This window comes from Ambystoma mexicanum, chromosome 4p (assembly GCF_040938575.1).
Source record: "Ambystoma mexicanum isolate Mex_15411 chromosome 4p, UKY_AmexF1_1, whole genome shotgun sequence".
NCBI lineage: Eukaryota > Metazoa > Chordata > Amphibia > Caudata > Ambystomatidae > Ambystoma > Ambystoma mexicanum.
Genome location: NC_090927.1, coordinates 597,980,776 through 597,996,762, shown reverse-complemented (window position 1 = coordinate 597,996,762; position 15,987 = coordinate 597,980,776). Strand labels below are relative to the sequence as shown.

Here is a 15,987-nt window from a genome sequence, read left to right as displayed (position 1 = left end):
AACAATTGTGAAGCCCTTATTTTCACTCTCCCATTGAAAGACATGGCTGCCAATCTTTTAATATATAAAGGTTTTGATATCTGTATGAGGCCTCATGAAATGTAGTTCTTGGTAAGGCTGCTCAAAGTTCTATATACAGCAATCCTAAGTATTTCTCATACACAATGGATACACATTTACCAGCATTTATTATGTGTCATCACTTTCCGCTTTCAGCTTAAGGAGTTCTCATAATTATCTCACAAAGATTGGGTTAGGAAAACTCAATTATATAGCTTTTTTGATCCAAGTAGCTGAAGTTTTGAAAAACAGTTTTCTCTGCCTGACCTGCTACTTTAAATGTGATCGATACCTATGATTCAACCAAGGCTGTCATCTTCCAAGTCCAGGTACTTCAATTTTCCATAAGTAGTCCCTCAGAAGTGGAGGGAAGTGAAGGAATATTTAACTATATACTGTAGGGCACTCCCAGTGGTGGAGGCAGCTTTTGGCTGAGGGAGACCTCTTATTTTAAATGATTCCAGATCAGTGATATTTTGCAATAGAGATGTATTAATGTATTAACTGTTAAAATCTGGTGAGGTGAGGAGCTAAGCAATTAAAGTGTCTCACACCATCCCGCAGGACTTCAGGGTGGTTCTTTCTCAGTATGCAGTGAAATAATCTCATTACACATTTTGTAAAAAAGGTTGTATTTAGGAAGACTACTCCGAGACCGCTCAGAGCGGTCTTTGTAAATCGACCAGCCATGCCCCTAACCACATGCAAGTGCTCCAGGCAGCTGGAATATGCAGCCGGCTGCAGGATTGGAAGTCTTGGGATTACCAGGTAAGTATATGTCTGTGAGTGTCTGTGTGTATATGTGTGTGTGTGTGTGTATGTGTGTGTGTGTCTGTGCGTGTGTGTGTTTGTGTGTGTGTCTGTGTTTGTATGTTTGTGGGTCTGTGTAGGGGCTGAGGGGGAAATGTTGGTGGTGGGGAAGGGAGGGGAGCAGGTAAGTGTGAGTTTGTTTATGCGTTTGTGTCTTTGTGGCAGTGTGTCTGAGGTGGTAGCGTGAGAATGTTTTGGCATGGAAGGGAGACAGCAGGGTAGAAAAGAGGGGCTGAGGAGAGTATACAATAGAGACCAAGTATGTTCATCAAGGACACACCCAAGGTCATGTTCCCATTTTGAGCGTTCAAGCCATTTAGTGTCCACAGTAGTCAATACATTGTAAAATGTGGATGCTCTAATATCAGAAACCATGCTTAAGAGCAGAAGTCTAGAGGCATGAGGCATGTGGATGATGTTAGAAAAATGCTGGCGTGTGTCTAAGCATGTATTGACCAAATTATTATAAAAATTGAAATCCGAAATAGGGATGGAAAACAAATCTCTAAGCTGTTGGAATGAAAGAAGGCAGGAACCATGAAGAATGTGATGGATGAATCTGATCCTTTTATTTAACCAGGATTTCCGATATAGAGCCCTACCATTAATTGTAATACATTTGTTAAGCCATAGAAACAGGGAAAGTTCCGTGAATGGGGTTTTGCTGTGGGGGAATAGAAACAGTCTAAGAGCAGAGATAGAGGCCTTAATGGGTTCAGAAAATGCCGCAGAGTAGTGGCTAAAGAAATAGGTAAGGTCAGCAATGTCGCACAGATGTGCCAATTTTTTTTCCAACTCACGCCAGAAGGGAATGTCATAGGATTCGTGAGTGACAAACAAGCAGTAGGATTGCTTGAGAAGAAATGCAGAGTGATACAGCTTAAATTCCGGGTACATGACCCCGACTTATCATATGGGGCTTTTAACTTGTGGATGGCAATTCTCTTACATGTCCTAGATCCCCATAAGAAATTGTGGAGGATTGAGTTAAAAAACCTGAGCAATGAGGGGGGTAAAGGAACCTGGAGAAGTTTCAAGTGATACGGACAATGGGGGACAACATCATTTTAATGGTGTCAAGATGACCCCACCAGGATAGGTAGAGAGGTGACCACATCAAAATTAGATATTTGAGTCTATTGACCAATATCTGCGTATTGATCTAGATGGTATCACACACAGAGGAAGCAAAACAAAGATATAAGTATTTCATTGAGACATGACACCATTTAAACCCAAACGCCTCTAAATCATGTTTGACACAGAAGGAGTTCAGAGGTAATATCTTAGATTTGTCCTTGTTAAGCTTATACTCAGATACTAGGGAAAACTGGTGAAGTCTATTCAGCAGTAGAGGGAGATGAAGTTTGGGATTCTTTACAAGGATAACAATGTCATCTGCATAGGCAGCAATTTTAATATTGGATTTCCAAAAAGAAATCCCAGCAATGTTCCAATCAGATCTTATGTGTTACAATAAAGGCTCTAGAGAAAGAATGTCAAGAATAGCAGACAAAGGACGGCCCTGCCTAGTACCCCTTCACAAAGGTACATAAATAAATAAGTTTAATAAGGGATATGAAGTTTTCGCCACAGCTCTTTCATCAAAGAGATTGAAACATGAAATCCCAGTTGACCTGATAAAAGGCTTTCTCAACATCCTTTGAAACAATATGAAGAGCATCAAGCAGTAATCTTGCATTTGCAGACATGTTCCTGCCCTTGAATAGCCAACTTACTCGGGTTTAACCAAAAAAAGTAGAGAAGATTCAATTCTGTTAGCAAGAACATTAGCAAAGACCTTGCTTTCAATGTTCATGAGGGAGAATTATATGTAATTGTTGGGAAGAGCAGTGTCTTTGCCAGCTTTGGGGAATAGGATGAGTAGAGCCTCTGAGAACGAGCCAGAAGAGTATTTCTGGAAGGCAAAGTAGTAGTATAATGATTTGAGTCTAGGAGTGAGAAAACCATCCGGGCCAGGGGCTTTCACTTTACCCAATCCTGTAATGGATTGATTTAATGAAGTGTGATATCACCCTCTTCCCCAAAGTAATAAGACATCCTCATCAGCCTGGCCCTTTCAGAGGGATGAAATCCACACTTAGACATGCATTTGGGCATTGTGACATTAAAGTGGTGTAATTACTTGAGAGGCCAAGGACTTTCAGAACACTTGACTGGAGTCACTGAACTTCAAAGAGTCTTCTGACACTGGTGCCAAGACAAGAAGGCCTCTGTGGATACCTGGCCAGCTCTGAAGCCTCAAACTAACTGATATCATTTTCCGGTTGAGGGGGTATATAAAGTGACTGTATAGCATGGGAAATTGCTAAATATAGAAGCGTTTGTGCTTCTGGAATCATAGATTTGATCAAATAGGTACAATAGTTCATATATTGCGAGATTCCTGACTCCTCCCCCGAGCAATGCAAAAGCACTGAATTGAAGCCAAAATAATTTCTCACTTTGTACATCCCTAGAAAAATAGACCATTCCCTGGTTACACCACCAAGCAGAGTCCTGTAACTAGTGCTGAACCACTCCAGACAAAGGGCAAAGGGTTAATAGCTGCTATCCATTTCTCACTTTTGTGTAGCCTATTGAAAATGATGTACAGTTGTGCACATTAATACAATGGAAATACCATTGAAGGCAATCTAGAAAACATGTAGGTTTTATATGCATATTACATTTTCCAAGCAAATCACATATGGGTATATTAAGTAGCCTGTTTTTAATCGAGTTTACTAGAATGCTGTTTGAGATGCTTATTTATCTATTAGGTAGAGAGGCAGTGTTTATTCCAAACAAATAGAGAGTTTTTGATATGAGGGGATGTTCTGATTTAATTGTGTTTTTATAAAATGAAATATTTATCCTGAGCCCTTATACACTTTTCAACACATGGTGGATGTGCACTCGGGGTAAACCAAATGTACATATTGTAACAGCTGTGTTTTTTAAAAGTCTAAATTCAAGTTCAATTGAGCAGTATATAATCTTTCATAATTGTGGTAACCCTTGACATTTGGATATCATTGAGAATTATGTAAATGTGTAATGTGCTATTTTTAATTGTTTTGATTATTTCTAGTTTTTAATAATTTTGCTGTCTCTGCAGCTCTGTGTATGTCTTGTCCCGAAAGAAGAGCGAGGCTTTAAGCAATCAATACTGCTACACTGGCATATTCCAGGGTCATAAAAAGAACTTTGTTATATAAATACAAATTGTGCCCACCTGATTTGGAATGGGTGGAAAATTCCCTGAACTAGATCTCGCTCGATTAAAACTTCTGGGCAGCTGGGAAGCCAGTGTAACTGGATCTAGGTCACCTGGTCTAAGCCCCGGCCACCTGGTACCTTCCTGGTTGCCGCTCTTTTTCACCACTTACACCACATAGCAAGTTCCGCCCACCAGGTGCCTTCCTGCTTGCCGCTCTTTTCCCTACTTAAGGAGCCCTCCAGCCTCTTTTCCTTTGCAGCTGGGGAGCAAGTGTAAGTGAATCTAGGTCACCTGGCCTAAGCCCCACCCACCTGGTTCTTTCCTGCTTGCTGCTCTTTTCCCCACTTAAGGAGCCCTCAAGCCTCTTTTCCTTTTCAGCTGGGGAGCAGGTGTAAGTGGATCTAGGTCTCCTGGCATAAGCACCACCCACCTTCTTAGCCCTGCCTCTTCCTTCCTGCTTTTAACTCTTAGATCAAGGGCATCTCTTGCCCGGGCGTCCAAAGTGAAGGGCAGTCAAAGAAAAGGGCAATTCCTGTTTGGACCTGTTTGGACTAGGAGGACCCAGGGCCTGACACCCTGCTCAGACAGCAGGTAAGCATGCACCAACATGTGTTTACTCCCTCTGTCCCCACAGGCCACCCCCCTCTCTGGTCCCCCCGTGTTGTTCCCTTGTGCCCCCCCTTTCCCGCACACAGGAGTCTGTCCTGCTACATTCTGGTTTCACCATCACCGTCTTGTGGCCAATGCTGGATTTTACTTTTATGGACTTCATTGATTCAAGGTGTGTTACCCTTTCTCAACTCTCATGCTGGACTTCCTTTTCATCTTGTACTCATGGTGACCCTGAATCATGCTGTTCCCCTCTTCATCTTGTATCCTGGCTGGCAGCATTATGTATTACTACTGACTTCTGCAGTTGTATTTGCTCTCCCCTCTTGCTTCTCCACTCTTTTTGACTGCTTACTCTCTGTTCTCTCCTCCCCTCTCCCTTTTCCTATCTCCTCCCCTCCTCCCCTTACTTTCTTCTACACACTTCCTCTATCAGAATTGTCCCTGGACCTAGTATGATAGCAACCTCGTCTGTCGCTCCCCCATACCCTTACTGCCACCCCCTCCAGCACTATCTGAAACGTTGCAGGTCTAGTACGATAGTCGCTTGTTTTGTTCCTCCCCTCCCTTTCTGCACCCCTGTCCCTCACCTTTTGTTTTTCACCGGCTCTCCCAGAAATGTCGTCAGGCCTAGTACGGTAGTCGCCTGTCTGTTTCCATTTCTTTCCCACTCTCCCCCTCCCTTCCTTATCTATGTCTTAGCTCTTGCACTATCTGAAATGTCGTCAGGCCGAGTACGATAGTTAATTTCACATCCTTACTGTTCATGGCCTGTAAGAATGTCATTGTATTTTCCCTTGTTCCCTCCCTTGCCTTGAAGCGCTTTGAAACACATTGTGTATAGGCGCTATATAAATAAACTATCATATCATATCATATCATATCATCCTACCGACAGCAACCACTGTAAAGCGCAATGAGCCAGGGTGCTATTTAATGCATCAAGGAGTTGCCCAATGTGACAGGGTACTACAAGCATGCACAAGTTGTCACGCAACTTCCCAAGAAGTTCTCAATATACAATAGTAAATGGCTTTGTTACACCCCTAATCGAATTCTCCAAAGAAACTTCCCTCTCCCCTTCACTCTCCGATCGTCCTAAACCAGCTAATGTCCACTAATTGCAGATTGGTGGCAAAGTTGCATGCAAAAAAAAAATCTATGGCATATAACGTGCATTGCAAAGTGAATATTAATTGCATCAAGTTATTCGCTGCAGACTGTATTGAATGAAGTGTAAAATCACACATGTTTCTGATTTCTTTGTGTTACGACTCTAGGTTATTTACTTGGTCTTAGATTTAGTCAAAATGATTGCTTACAGATTCCTAACACAATCCCTGACACATGTTTCGCTATCATTAAAGACAGGTTGGTCAGGATGGTACGCATGCGCAAATGTCAAACTGAAAACAAAAATGAGAAATTGATACATTTAGACGGTTGGGGTACCAATGCATAGTCACAGTTGTTTCCCAATGGAGTATCACACAATTGTTGGTGTGCTAACAATTGGTGTCTGAAACCTTCTGCAACAGGGACAGCTCATACATAATGTTGATGGAGGGCTTACCCACCCATTTAGGAAGTATCATCAAGCCAGCACACAAAGAAAAGAACCTAAGTGCTTCCTCACATGCAATAAGAAGCTAAGAGAGCACTCCTCAGCAGGCTTGAACTGTCAAAGGGAACCACATTTTCCCTTTGACAGTTTGTACCCCAATGGACATGTCTATGACAAGGTCAGGAGCCTTTTGCTTCCCCAGCCTTGCGTGGCCCATTGCGCATGCAGGCTGGGGTATTGCAGCCCTGAGTGTGCAAGGGGGTGCTCCTGCAACGTCTTGCACATTCAGATTTGCTGGGGCACACTTCAGGGTCGCTCTGGGTCATTCATTCATGTACAGGAACCGTGAAGCTGTCCCTGCATCCTGTTTCCCGTTTTGTGTGAGGCAGAGAGCCATTGTGGGATCCTATTCTGACGGCCGCAGAGTGGGTTCTGGACTGGGTTCAAGGAAAGAAGAAACAAATGTGTACGTGAATGTGTATATCGCTGTATGTGTAGGAATACATGTATTTTTGATATACACGTGAATGAAAGAGTGTATGTTGGGTGGGTGCGTGTGTAAATGACACTCTTTGTTATGGGTGTGCGGGTAAAAGAGTTATGAATGTGCATGGGTGGGTGAGTGAATGTGTATGAATGCTGGCTCCAAGAAAAATGCTCCCCCTCCACATCACACTGCGAAATATGAGGCCCACTCACTAATTTAGTGGGCAGCCTCTGATTTAGGAGTGTTGAGGGGAAGGGGGACTTTTTTTTTTTACTGGGAATCAATGTTAAAGCACACATGATATCATATTTGCTTTCACCACAATGCGCAGTAAAAAAAAAAACATCATGGCAGTGACATAAGGTGCAATCAGACTGCCTGCAGCAATGCGGTCAAGTCTAGCCATGAACAACACTTATCATGTTTGCATGACAATTTGTGCTACATGAATAGACTGGATGGCATTTCTTTAGCAAGTCTGGTTACGTGTTATGCCTCTGGCATGGCATTCATTTGCTAAAACATCATGGTTAAAGAAAACATGATAAGAGTTGTATGTGGCTAGACTGGTCAGTGTTGCTGGCTGCAGCCAGTCTGCTTACATTTACTGATTCTGGCAATGCATGTTTTACTGGAATAACATTTAGTGCAAACCATTTTGCTTATCATGTTTTCTTAACTTGGATGCCCAGTAAAGAATACCATGCAAACGTCAGGTAACATAACCAGTCTTGCTGCATCAATGTAAGCCAGTCTAGCCACATGATAAGATTTATTATGTTTACGATAACATGATGACCTGGAAAATATGTCCTGCCAGAGTCTGAAAAACATGCAAGTCTACTTTAACCATGATGGCCAGTAAAGAATGCCATGCTAGAGACAGAATACATTACCAGATTAGCTGCAGCAGTTGTGTTCAGTCTGGTCATGTAACAACATGTATCATGTTTGCATAGTAAGTGTTTTTAGGTGGCTAGGCTGGCCTGCTTTGTGGTAGCCAGTCTGGTTACATTTTTTTACTGTGGCACTGGCGTTGTATTTTTTACTGGGCATCATGGTTAAAACAAATATAATTGTTGTTTTGTGGCTAGTTGGACCTGCTTTGCTGCAGCCAGCTAGGTTATTATTATTATCATTATTATTATTATTATTATTATTATTATTATTATTATTATTATTATTATTACTAATAATAATAATTGTTATTATTATTATTATTACTATTAATAATATTAACTTACTTGTAGTTATATTTACTTACTTGTAGAGGTCAAACATTCACCAATGAGGGGCATTCAGGTGCTACTATGGAGAGGTTTGGAGCAGCAGAAAGGCATGAAAAAAGAAGCTAAATTAACAGGGCCTTCAGAGAACGAAGAAACCGGAAATTATCCTGAATTGCATGTCATCTCAAAGGAACAGCATTCCATAATGCATTCCATAATCTGGAAATCGCAACTGAAAAGGCACGACCCCCAGATCTGGAGTGAAGAAAACAAGAAATCTGAATACATAGTAGTGAAACAGAGTGGAGAGTATGGGCAGGCATATAGTGAGAAAACTTTCCTGCAGAAATTCCAGGCTGGAGCAATAGAAAGCCTGGTGCACAATGCACAGTACTTTAAATTGAACCCGTTTAGCTACGGGAAGCCAGTGTAATGAAGCTAAGATAGGCGAGGTGGACACCTTAAAAGGAGCCCTTGTTGCCAGTCTGGCCGCAGTATTCTGCAACACATGCAGCTGATGAAGTAGGTAAGAGGGCTGACCAGATACAAAGCACTGCAATAATCCAGAGAACCTGCAACCATGGAAGATACCACTTTTACATGAAGTTGCTCTGGAAGGGAGGACAGCACTGGCAAACTGCGCCAACCTGAGGCTCAAACGACAAAGTGAAAGATATTTGAATGCCAAGATGTTTGACTACTTGGACAGGTTTAGGCAGTGGACCAAGCGTTGATGGCCAGAAATCAGTGGTCCACAAAACAGAGCACAGGGGGGGACTGACCAGCAACGCCTCAGTCTTATTCCCATTAAGAAGGAGCCAGTTGTCACTCATTCAGATGTTGGTAGCGAGGAGACATGCCTGGCAGTGTGCTGCGGTGTCAAGTTGCAGTAAATCCAGGCAGACCAGAACTTGGATGTCATCCACATATGAGTAGCATTTGAAGCAAGAAGAGTGAATACGTTCAACCAAGGGCTTAATATATATATTGAAAAGAAGAGGGGACAGAGCAGAACCCTGTGGAACCCCACAACACGTGTGACAAGGCAATGATGAAAAACAGGAGAACAGAAGATATTGTTATCTCCCAGACAAGAAAGAATGGAACCAGGCGACTGCCGAGCCTGTGCTGTCAGCCGAGAAAGCCAAGGTGAGGCGGCACAACAAAATGGAATGGTTGACAGTGTCGAAGGCAGCCGATAGATTTAACAGAATCAGTGCCCCGACACCACCCAGTTGGAAGTTTTCTTCCTGCGGTATGGTATTTTTTCATTGAGCATCAAGGGTACACATGATGATTGATTTTACGTATCTAGATTGGCCTCCATTATGCAGCTAGTCTTCATATATTATCTAATTGTGGCACGGAACTTGTTTACTGGCAAAGCCAACAGAAGCTTATTAGAGTAGTTCTGGTATGCATTAGTACAGCCTGCATTATGCATTAACATGTATAGGCAAAGCCAGCATAAGCTTTTTTTGTATACTGGTGTATATTGTTGTCAACATTATCTTGAAAATGAGTTTGAAAATTCTTTGTGCAATGTGAGTTGCAGATATTGGATTTCTTCATTTGTTACCCTACAAAACCAAATGTAAATTGTGTGACTGTTGATCCAACAATTTTTCACACAAATTATGCACCACTTTCACCCAATGTATTAGTCTTTTTTCAGGGGGAGAACCTGCACAAACCCCCTTGGTTGGTTCAGGCTTCCCCACTATGCTTGGTCACGTACACATTTTGGTGGGAAAGATTTACGCCCTCCAATTAAAAAAAAATCACCAGCCACCACTGTTCTGTATGCTGGCAAATTTTCAATGATAATACTTTGCTATTCCCAAAGGTAAGCCAATTTGATTCATAAAAAAATAATGTTTCTAGTAGGAGCAGTGTAGTGCCCTGGAGCAAGATTCCACCAGAATAAATCTGGCGACTTTTTGACTGGAACACCAAATGCACTAAATTACATACTGAGTCACAGAAAAGATGCAGAAAAATATCAATTGCAAATTGAAGGATAACTGATGGAATAACATACTTACTTGAGGACAAATATTACTGTTCTGAAAACATAAAAGGGTTATAGATGGCTCTATCCACCATTGCAATGGGTAACCTACCCAAACCATCTCCTGAATATACATTTGACTATACTCCAGCCTTATTGAATTTGACCAGAAACAAAACTGTACATCATGGAGCCACCCATTTTAACCTTCCTGCAAACGTCTCAAGTTGAGCTATAACTTCTGTGTCCATGCGCTTCATCACAGAAGGGAACTGAAAAAATGGGTCAATAATTTGCTGGGCAAGATGGATCCAAATTTGGCTTTAGCTGGGCTACCACTACCCGTTTTAGTAAACTAGGAAATATTCCTGAGTGAGAGATTGATTGATCATTTTGTAAATATCACCTGAGATACAGGAGCATACCATTATAAGAAGACTTGCAGGATAAGGGTCCTTGTGAACCTGGTGGTTTTAGCTCCGTCATAAGTCATAGGAATGAGGTCTCAACAACTCTGTAAATATGAAGTTGATGATATTCACATGGTTAAAACATCCAGGATCAGATGTAACAAATGCATTAAGATCACTTAATGGGGATGAGACCAACAGTTGAGCTCTGATATTAACAATATTCAACTACAAAAAAGTTGCCATCACATCACAAACGTCTTGAGAGGGAGTAAGGGGAGATTCTAAAGCTTGTGCAAAGTGGAGCAAATACCAGATCTTAAACAGCTCCTTGCTACTGTTGGTACTTGAAGATATTCAATCTGAATAATATTTTTAAAAATTGTTTTGGCATCCCTTTATATCCATGCACCTGGCTATGATAGGAATGCCCAGTCGAAAAGTCTTGAATATTTATCCATTTCTCTTAATCGGTTTAGTATTTCTTATTCCCTCATTATACCAAGGATTTATTTTACTTTGAGATTTCACCTTTAATATCTTCCACTGATCTTTATGTATCATAACAGTTGCATAGTAAAGAGGAAAGGCCAGAAGAAGAAGGATGAACTAATCCGTCATTTTGCAAATTATACCATACCCTTTGAAAAGTAGCCTCAGAGATATTGCTCTAATTATGCACTCATTTGTTTATGTAACTTCCCAGAAAACGAGGAGTAGACAGACTTGCAGATATTCTAGGCAAAAGCATAGCACGGTCTGACCAAGGAACAAATATGGGCCTGGCAACCAATATGGACGGAAGCTTTGTAAAACCCATTAAAATAAGGCCCAGTAGAAGTTTAGGATAAGCCACCATTTGGAAAGAACCAGATTTCCTAGCAGGTCGATCAATGAAACTTCTTGACCTGTCTGTGAGTCAAACCAATATTGTGAGATTTCCAGGGATGATCAACATAGAGCAGAAATGAACCAGCTGTGAAATTGCATTACCAAAATCCTCAATAAAATCAGCACAGGCTAATAGATGAAAACATCGGAAATGCGTGGGATTTTGATAATTTTCCTAGAGAATTTGACCACATCCTACAAAATTGTAGCTATACCTCTGTCCATAGGGTATACAGGAGGGAAAGCCCAAACTGAGCTCAGGACTAAGAGCTATCATTAGCAAGAAAACACAAGGGGGGTTGTCCTGGCTAGAACAGTCAAAGCTGATTGCAAATAATTGAAATGCAAATTGAATTTAATATGTATCTAATCCTATGTTATAGTACTTATTCGTATAAATCCAAAGGAAAGATGGGAAGGTACCAAGGGGAAGAGAATATATACCACCAACACTTAATTAATGTAAGACTGGGAGTGTTTTTTATTATTTACTCTCCTCAGTCAAATACTCATTTTTAAAACAAACAAAAATTACATGGACCTATAGATGGTACAAACATTGCATGATATAATATTTTTTCATTACTTCACATATTCAGACATGTAAAATGCAAAAACACATTGATGCATAGATCAACAGCACATTTTTGTTGCTCTAACACAGAACCTTGGATGGATCACTGCAACACGGTGTTGCATTCCAAAGCCTCCCTTGGGCAGGGGGGCACTGCTCCTGCAGTGGTGAGAGGCCCTGTGCCTCAGAGCTCCGCTTGTAGGGACTGGAAGGGGCTCAGGCTCAAGACAGGGCTGCATTGTTGGGCAGCCTTAGTGGGTGTGCCGACGTTCACCTGCCGGCGAGCGTGATTGGCTGATGTTGAATCAGAGAGCCAATCACATCGCCTGCATCCTGCAGAGGGCTGTGGAATCACAGGTAGATTTTCGGGCGGTCATGATTAAGCGGCGGCTGCCTCGTGCGGGCCAATGGCGTCTGTGAGAAGGTGGCAGCATTTGGCAAGCAGTGCCAAGTTATTTCCCAAAAACGAGGATTTACTGCAGCTCACGTGCTGATAACATAACAATGCACAAGCGATGTTGATCCAAAAAAATAGGCAGGTTAGGGTCTCTGTGCTCTTCCTGTTGAGTCCTCGAGAACCCCCTACTTTGATTCAAGGTCACCTCCCTGGCATCTGAACAGTTACTCACATTCTTTGGGAAATACCAATTAAGTCCAGGAAATACTGTTTGGCCTTTGCTCAGTCTATGTTGCATGTTGCTAGACAAGCCAGCATGTACCTTTGCTCCTTTAGGATTTGTAATACCTTTTAGTTGGCACCACAACCCTGGAGCCCTAGGTCATCTCAATGGGGGTGACCCATCAGGCTCTTAGACTACTGTTAGACTTTATGGTACTATCATAATCCAATCATGTTTGTCTTCTCAGCCTTTTCTGCTTTAAGATAGGACAAGAGTCATTTCAGGTTGCCAGGTTTTAGGAGATTATCACTTCATATTAATTGTATGTATTTATTTAATATGCATTACAGGAAAAACAATGCATTGTTGGCTCAACAATCCTTACACAACATGTTAACATTGATTCTACAGAGCAGAGAACCCATGTCCTTAGCAATGGGTAAGAGTGTGTGTCTATAAGACCAGATGATGCAGGGGAAGTAAAAACATGAACCAGGGACAAGCACAGTAGATCATGATATAATAAAGAGATATTGGAGGAAGTGCTAAGTTTTAGGATGCAGGTGTGAGGGATAACTGCTGTGGGGCTGTAATAACATGGCAGGGGAAGGGGAGAACAGGGAGGTGTGGTGGTATTGAATGGTATACAGGGGGTTCTTCAGAAAGGAGGAGAGTAAGGAGGTTGGATTTCAATACAGGTTGAGTGGTAGTAGTGCAGAGAAGAAGCAAAAGTGCATTCCAGAGTAAGGGAGCGAGGATAGGAGGAGAGTGGAAATGAGAGAGAGTGCAAAGGGCATGAGAGGTGGCAAGGAGCTGAGCCAAGAATGATCGTAGAGCGCGATAGAGAAATATATACCTCCTTTCACCCATCCTCTTCCCCTGCTCTTCCTTCCCTTCCCCCTCTCTTTTCTATTCTCATCTGCCACTAAGCTTTCTTTCCACATCACCTTTTCCTCTCTGCTCTCCCTTTGCCTCCTCACAGCTGTATCTCCCCTCTTGATCTTTCTCTTCACTCGTTTTTCTCTCTTCCATCTCCACTCTACCCTCTCTACCCCATTCAACTCCTCTCCAATCTCTCTTCTCTCTTGCCCTCTTATCTTCCCTCTTCTCCCTCCTTCTCCTTTTTGCTCTCATTTTTCACTGAGCGACTAGGGTCTATGAATTACATTGCAAGCAACCCTTGCAGACATCTGCCTTTCTAGACACTAGGCATCTCTAGTTATGCTATGTAGCTTGCGGATGTCTGTGGTGGTAGAACTGTTAGCCATATCCTCACCATGCTAACTTATTTTTCTAGTAAATTGGTGCCTCCTGGTCCACAAACTGTTTTTTTTTTTAATAAATGGTTTAATTTGTAATGCACAATAGATTATGCATGGGCTGGGGAGCCTATGGGACCGCCTGAAGGCATGCATCAAGAACAAGGTGGCAGACGAAGAGCCCAGTGGTATGCCAGAACTATCCCCTGCCCTAAAGCTTTTGGCTTCCTCACAGGTGGCATTCTGTATGGAGATTTCCTGCTGTGTATACAGCCCATCGGTTGCTACCAAAGCAGTAGTTTGCACTTACTACATTACCTATTGGGTTTCCTATGGCATTGAGATGACTGAGCCCTATGCATCAGTTGCTGAGCTGCACTAAAAATAGCCTGCATATATAGCACACGTTTAGATTTGCAGTTGCCTAGTTTGGTTGACATTAGGCAGTAGATTGGAGTCAGATCACTTTTGGAAAACAACTCAGTTCCTGATTCCAAAATATTAATTCATGGACATAAATGTTACATATATGTGTGTAAGGTATGTGCACATTTGACAAGTAGACTCAGGGTCGTCTTCGGTCCCCTTCGACTCCACACTTTCCTTCTCTCCTCACATCTCTGAGTCACACTACCAGCTGCACCTCCTAATTGGTATTCTTCCTTTCCTCTCTTTCCCCCAGAAGCTCAATGTCTCCAGAGCTCTGGTTCTCTCAAGGCTAGACAACTGCAACAGCCTCTTTCTAAATCTGCCTGCCTCTTCTCTCCGCCCTCTGCAACTTATCGAAAACTGCGAGACTTGCCCTTAGCTTCAAGGCCAGGGATCGTATCTCTCCAGGACTGAAAAGTGTGCACTGACTCCCAGTGGCAGCGAGTATTACATTCAAAACGCTCTGCATTGTACACAAGGCCTTCTGGGGCCTCAATACCTTCAACTCTCTCTTCCTAAATATCTTCCTTCTCAAGCTCTTTGCTCATCCGCCTCCAACTGCCTCTTGGTCATTCGCTTCTCCAAGCAACGAGTTGGTGGTAGATCTCTTTCTTCTGCTGGGGCCTCCCTCTGGAACAGCCTCCCCGCCTCTCTGAAATTTGCGAAGAACCATCTCCGGTTCCAAAGTACCTCAAGACCTTCCTCTTTGCCTCTGTTTTCTTTCCTCCTCTCCCCTGCAGATCTCCTGGCTGAAACTGAAACTGCACTGGTTACCTGGCTACCCTCTAATATCGGGCCCAGGTCCCCTCCCCGCCAGTTGCACACCTGCACTACCCTCTTGTAAACCCTTGCACTCAGGGACTGTTGAGCCCCCTACCAGCACTTAACACCAGATGTTGGCACTTACCCTTGCACCTGCCACCAACTGGCTGCACTTTTTAATTATTGTCTTTATTTATTTTACTGTTATCCTATTTACTGCACTGACCCTGACCCCTTCACCCCGCTTCACCCCTGCACTTTCCCCTTACCCCCTGCACTTGCGTAATCTCAATGTCACCTGGCCTAGTAAGATTGTTGTCTCTGTCTTCCCTCTGTTCCCCCTCCCTTGTCTCGTCATGCCTTAAAACACTTATGTATATGCGCATTATAAATGCCATATCATATAATATCATATCATTTGGTCATTAACAGGGAACCATCAGTGACATCCTAAGAGAGAACAATGCATAGGTTGTTGAAACGTATATAGGTGTAATGTGCATACGTGTTCACAATGCAGTTTTCCAAAACAACCCCCACCCGTATCTACATACCTAACTTCCACATGAATTATGGTTATAAGCAGAACAGTATGTGGGAAAGTAAACTGCACAGTGTCATCTTGACAGCCTATGTGTAGGAAGGCACAAGTAATTTGGAAAACATTTGTCCATGCTAAAACGTGAAACAAAAAATACTTTCAAATGAATGTCTGTAGCCCTAACATGGTGTTTTCTACACATCACATGTGGCATGGAAATGTAGGGTCACATGTTTAGATGTGAGGGCACTTACTTGAATTCCTACTGAAAACAAAGTGAGGTATGGCATAGATTGGCAACTGTTCCTAGTCAAAAAAAAGGAAAGAAGGCACTCATTCCCCAATCCATTATCCAACATATTTGTATGTAATGCAGTCTGCTTCCATTTGTCAATGCTGGTAATGATAGTAGCCCTAATTCAAATCTCAGAACTAGCATTGGTACACACTTAGGTAGCAATAAAACAGTTTTTCAAATTAAACCATCTAATTTATGCCAAAATGTTCC

General features: G+C 42.3%; 1 protein-coding gene across 4 annotated transcripts in view; it reads left to right on the top strand.

The window, feature by feature from the left end:
• HMGCLL1 (3-hydroxy-3-methylglutaryl-CoA lyase like 1) overlaps positions 1-15,987 on the top strand; it is a 696,896-nt gene that overhangs the window by 364,325 nt on the left and 316,584 nt on the right. The gene's annotated exons all lie outside the window — the stretch shown is intronic.